Consider the following 7,087-nt stretch of genomic DNA (forward strand, 5'->3'; position numbering starts at 1 on the left):
TGCTATATAATATTACTCGAATGTTTCCTTCTCTTCCGTATCTATATTAAGTTAGGTATATATTTCCTCTTCCTCCTTTTCTTCTGATAAATATAGAATGGTACTTTGTGCTGAATTAAGGTGTCTTTATGCGTTTTTTTTTTAAATTCCTTCCGTTCCGTGGACACTAAGAGGGCAAATTTTTTATGCATTATGTTAAAATAAGAATATATTAACTTTATACTAATATATATAAGGGTTTAAGGTGCTATATAACTTATATATAATAATATACTTTATTCTGTTTTATTTACATTGTAAATGAATATATATATTATACAACTTTTTATAATTTAACTTAGTTTTATTTTATTTGAAATGTTTTATTGTTATGCTGGATATAAAAATCAAGCAACGAGTTGCGTAACTTTTCCGGCAAAATGTTGAAATTGTGTATAGCGCCATCTGTTATGAGATTTTATTTGAAAAATTTTTATATTATTATTTATTATAATACGGCAAAAAGCTTAATTTTGAATGTAGAGATATATTTTCTTTAAAAAAATTGTAAAATCGAGAGAAATTAGTAAATCTGACCCTATTCGAGATGTGATACACGACCCGTTTATCTCCCCACCCACTTAACCTTTAACCACCAAAATTTAAGAGCATCAATCACATTATTGTTTAAACCTCTCTGCAAAATTTTAGAAATTTTCGACCAAAGGCACAGGAGTTATTAAGTTTCAAATTGGGTGAACAAAATCGTGCCTCCACACGCACTAACAGCCATACATATAGAAAAAAAACCTGAATTTTTTTCATTCCTCGACGTTTCAAGGTGCTCCTAGTCCAAACTTGACCAATCGCCATACTTTATCACTGTTATATTTAACAGCCGGAAAAGTAATAATCAAATCATGATCTTTAGGAGAAATGATAAACTAAAGAAAACTGATAAATTTTTCTCAAGTTTTCTTAAGATCTTATCCCTTATCTTAAATACTTAGGCGTATATTCTTTGGTGTACTCTGCTTCATTTCATAAAACAATTAATTACTGTATTAAAACATTAAAAAATAATTTAAACTCCTCTGGTACTATACATGCTCATCACTTTATTTTCGAGAAAACAGCCATTCTCACGCTTTCAATTGATACTCTACAGTCGACGACAAACAGTTTGGTGTTGCTGTTGATACTCTATTAACCTCTACTCATTAAGATATTCCAAGATTATCTTCCTAATCAGCTTAGTCCATCTGTTGCTACTTTATTTTCCTTACCTTTCATAAATGTAGTCGACCTGTTTCATATTGCATTGTTATACCCAATTACCATGCCTACATTTGACTTCTAATAACTCTTCTATTAAACTTCTTTAATTATGGCTTACTGAGAGCTTGTATGTATCCTGAGCAAGAGAGTATCCCCTTTCTCCCCTTAGTAGGCCCTTTTTGATATTTAAAAATATGAATTACATAGAGTGTTGCTTTACGAATAAAAAGCAATCATAAAGACCTTATTTTCTGTTAATAAAAATTCCCAGTTCCCCCTTCTCAATGTACTGTACGCTTTTTTAAGAAATTTTTAAAAATAAGTACAGTAAAACCTGTGTAAACCGGACTCGCATGATGCCGATTATTTTTTACAGTTTGGCAAACTTTCGTTCTGAACAGGTTTATTTTAATACAGAAATTTGCTGTGTNCCTTTTTTTTTATATATTTTTATATTCCCTTTTCCCCTTTGTGAAATATCAAAAATTTTCAATTGACTTGAAATGTCATGACAGCATCCTTTACTCTGTTTTATTTCTGTAGTAACTAAGTACACATTATTGCCTCACTTTTTTGTGTGTGTGTGTTTTAGAATATACTTAGCATTTTAATAATAAAATATATTACCGTTAATATGCTATATAATATTACTCGAATGTTTCCTTCTCTTCCGTATCTATATTAAGTTAGGTATATATTTCCTCTTCCTCCTTTTCTTCTGATAAATATAGAATGGTACTTTGTGCTGAATTAAGGTGTCTTTATGCGTTTTTTTTTAAATTCCTTCCGTTCCGTGGACACTAAGAGGGCAAATTTTTTATGCATTATGTTAAAATAAGAATATATTAACTTTATACTAATATATATAAGGGTTTAAGGTGCTATATAACTTATATATAATAATATACTTTATTCTGTTTTATTTACATTGTAAATGAATATATATATTATACAACTTTTTATAATTTAACTTAGTTTTATTTTATTTGAAATGTTTTATTGTTATGCTGGATATAAAAATCAAGCAACGAGTTGCGTAACTTTTCCGGCAAAATGTTGAAATTGTGTATAGCGCCATCTGTTATGAGATTTTATTTGAAAAATTTTTATATTATTATTTATTATAATACGGCAAAAAGCTTAATTTTGAATGTAGAGATATATTTTCTTTAAAAAAATTGTAAAATCGAGAGAAATTAGTAAATCTGACCCTATTCGAGATGTGATACACGACCCGTTTATCTCCCCACCCACTTAACCTTTAACCACCAAAATTTAAGAGCATCAATCACATTATTGTTTAAACCTCTCTGCAAAATTTTAGAAATTTTCGACCAAAGGCACAGGAGTTATTAAGTTTCAAATTGGGTGAACAAAATCGTGCCTCCACACGCACTAACAGCCATACATATAGAAAAAAAACCTGAATTTTTTTCATTCCTCGACGTTTCAAGGTGCTCCTAGTCCAAACTTGACCAATCGCCATACTTTATCACTGTTATATTTAACAGCCGGAAAAGTAATAATCAAATCATGATCTTTAGGAGAAATGATAAACTAAAGAAAACTGATAAATTTTTCTCAAGTTTTCTTAAGATCTTATCCCTTATCTTAAATACTTAGGCGTATATTCTTTGGTGTACTCTGCTTCATTTCATAAAACAATTAATTACTGTATTAAAACATTAAAAAATAATTTAAACTCCTCTGGTACTATACATGCTCATCACTTTATTTTCGAGAAAACAGCCATTCTCACGCTTTCAATTGATACTCTACAGTCGACGACAAACAGTTTGGTGTTGCTGTTGATACTCTATTAACCTCTACTCATTAAGATATTCCAAGATTATCTTCCTAATCAGCTTAGTCCATCTGTTGCTACTTTATTTTCCTTACCTTTCATAAATGTAGTCGACCTGTTTCATATTGCATTGTTATACCCAATTACCATGCCTACATTCGACTTCTAATAACTCTTCTATTAAACTTCTTTAATTATGGCTTACTGAGAGCTTGTATGTATCCTGAGCAAGAGAGTGTCCCCTTTCTCCCCTTAGTAGGCCCTTTTTGATATTTAAAAATATGAATTACATAGAGTGTTGCTTTACGAATAAAAAGCAATCATAAAGACCTTATTTTCTGTTAATAAAAATTCCCAGTTCCCCCTTCTCAATGTACTGTACGCTTTTTTAAGAAATTTTTAAAAATAAGTACAGTAAAACCTGTGTAAACCGGACTCGCATGATGCCGATTATTTTTTACAGTTTGGCAAACTTTCGTTCTGAACAGGTTTATTTTAATACAGAAATTTGCTGTGTTCCTAATAATCTTTCTCATTTAGGCAGGTTTCCGTCTTAAACAGGTTCATTTTAAACACAGAAAATCGCCGTGTTCAAAAGAATTTGTTCCGTTTTATACAGGTTTTACTGTGATAAAATTTTTAAAAGTTTCTAAACTTTTTTTTATATAAAAATAGCACATATATTAGTACACAATTAAAATTTTTTTTAGAATTTAACCCCTTTTTTTGAGTAATAAATTACTTCTTAGACACTTTAAAAAAGTTTTTAGAAAATTCTATTTATTTTTAGTAACGAAGCACATTTTTTAAAGAATTTTTAAATGATCTCAATGTTAAAAATAATAACTTAAATGATATTAAATTTGTATAATTTAATCAAATATTCTATTATCATTTGATACAATTACAATTTTTTTCCTCTAATACTTTCAGCTGTCTTTTAATTTATTGTGTTTTTTTTTTTTTTTAAATTGAATTTGTACAAAAATGGCAACTGAAAATGAAAGAAGATAAATGATTTGTAATGTTTAACTGTAGCCTTGCGTGAGATTTATTTGTCATTAATTTTAATGTAAAGAAATATCCTTTATTAGATTTTACAAGCGTAATGCCAATTGTTATATTGAAGGGAAACATTTCTACAGATTTTTTTTCTCTCCTCCGTGATTTAAACATTAAAAATAATAATAATAATAAATTTTTGTAGATATTTATCTTAATCATAAGTTTATAAACGTCGAAAAGTATTAAGGTTGTTTGATATATAATTTATTTTATTTTATTTTTTGAGGGAATGACACATGATGTTGTTAACAACTAACAACAGATGGCGATAGTTAAAAATTTTAATTTTATTTTTAAAAAACACAAATATATTCTGTTGTTTTTAATTTTTTTTAAAACAATTTTATTTTCGTTTTATAAAAATATAAATTTATTTTCATTATTCATTTTATTTTTTTTTATTCTTCAAAAAACACTATATGGTGTATTTTTTTATCTATTTAAATTTTTACTGAAAACATATATGAGTTAAATTAATTTTCATTTTAAAAATTGTTTTTTTGAGAAGTGTCAGTCATAAACAAATATTCTGGCATTATTTTACATACAAAATTAATATAGAAACTTGTTGAAGATCTCACTTCTACAACTAGGTGCTCTGCACCAACTACACCCCTTTCCTTTGATTCCTCATCCCACCGATCACACCTTACCCATCATGATCACTCTACCCTTCATCATTTTCCTACTTCTTCGATTATCATCCTATTCTTTCGATCACCATCCTACTCATCCGATCATCACCTTATCCGTCCGATCACCGCTGTACCTATCTACAATTGAATTAAAGCATTACCAGGATTATAAATGGGAATTAATGGAGCAGACACTTCACCCCTTTTGTCCACTAAGCTTATTTAGGCTTATATAGATATACATGTACAGTACCTGTACACACGTAATAAAATAATATGTGGATTTGTGAAACTGTTCCTTTCATTTGTGTTTATTCCATGATAACAATATCCCGGCACTGGCTGTGTAATAATGAATACTATACAGTACATTATTCTAAAAATGCAGAAGTGTACTAATTTTTTTTTATTTTTAATTTTATAAAAACGCATAAATTACTTTTACTTTTTAAACTTCTATAGGCATAAAAAATATATTTGAAATTACTTTTATTTTTGTTGTCTCTATAAAAATACAAATACTTCCAAAAATTATTTTAACTTTTTTTTGCATTTTTAGATAAAAATATACTAAAATGTTGCTTTCATTTTTTATATTTGAATATTTTAAAAACAATATATAATAAAATTCGTTTTAATTTATTATTATTTTTTTATTAATTTATTAAATTTACTTTTATTTTTCAACTTATTTGTTTTGAAAATTCGAGTATGCATTATCATCAATTGTTTTAATTTTATAAAAACATAAATGTGTTTTATTTTTGAATGAAATTGTATTTTTTTTTACATTTTAAATGTATTTATAATTATTTTTAATTTCTTTTTCTAAAAGAACAAATCATTTTCTTGTTTTAAAATTTCTAAAAACATAAAAGTCTATTAAAATGACTTCAATTTTTTGAAATAGAAAAACACAAATAAGCACTGAAATTCATTTAAATATTAAAAGAATTTCTAAACATGCAAAAATAAGTAAAAGTAAAATAAATTTAGCACATTTTATTTTACTTTTAATTTATTTTATTTTATAAAAAAGTAAAAAGTTTACTGAAATTACTTTCATTTTTAAATTTTATTTTGTTTTCTAAAAAAATACAAAAAATTGTTTCTCGTTTTTGAAAAAGGCAAAAGATCATTTTCAATTTTATAAAAAGGCAAAAATTTTATTTTCAATTTTCAAAATAACATTTTTACTTCGTTTAATTTTTTAACGACATAAAAATATAGAATAAAGTTTTATTTTTTTTTTTTAAAAAAAAGCAAACTGTTCTAAAATTTATTTTAACTTTTTAAAAATTTCTTAAAAATACAAATATATTTTACGATTAACTCAATATATTTATATTATATATAAAAGGTCACCTTGACACTTTTAACAAGGTAAGTAATAATTATTTACTTTAATTTTTTAAAAATAAAATATTTAATAATTTTTTCTGAAGACATTAATTAAATAAAATTTAAAATAAATTAATTATAAGATGTTTTGTATTAATTAAAAGAACCTATTTTTTTGGAATTTTCATAATTATTACCATGTATAAATCACACATTAAATTTTTAAGAAATTACTGTATATGTTTTTAGATTGAAGAAGACTTTATAACTAATATTTATTTAATTTATTTATATATTTTTTATTAAAAGAATTTATTCTATTAATTTAATTATGTTTTTTAGATAATTTTAAATGTTTTATGAATTTAAAAAAAATACAGAAAACACAATTTTTTAAATATTATTTTCATTTTAATATCACTCATTTGTCATACTTTTTGAAATTTTTGTAATTGTTATTATCATAATTACCATTATTATCGTCATCAAAATTGTTTAATAAATAACAATCATTTACATAATTAATTATAATTAATTAATTCAATTAATTAAAACAATTTTTGTTGATTATAATTAACAGCTTCATTTATAAAGTTAAAATTTATGACAATTTATAAAATAAATTAATTAATATATTACAAATAATTTACAAAATGTATTGTCATTTTTTTACATAGAAATTTTGCATTAAAAAATTACAATAATTTAATTCTGTAGCATAAACAATTAACGATTTGTATTATTATTATATATAAGTTAATAAAGAAAACAATTATTTATCATTTCAAGATTATTTTTACATTTTTACATTTTTTTTTTGTTATTTCTGAATTGAATTTTCGTTCGAAATTTTATAAATACAATTATAAACGTGACAATTATCTTCCTGTGTGAACACGAATACACCAGGTCCATGTGACCTACCATAATAGCTGTGCAGACACGTGTTATGTGTGATATGTGTGCCTCTACTCATTAAGATATT

Source organism: Centruroides sculpturatus, unplaced genomic scaffold, assembly GCF_000671375.1.
Source record: "Centruroides sculpturatus isolate CEXI.00-Female unplaced genomic scaffold, Cexi_2.0 scaffold145, whole genome shotgun sequence".
Lineage (NCBI taxonomy): Eukaryota > Metazoa > Arthropoda > Arachnida > Scorpiones > Buthidae > Centruroides > Centruroides sculpturatus.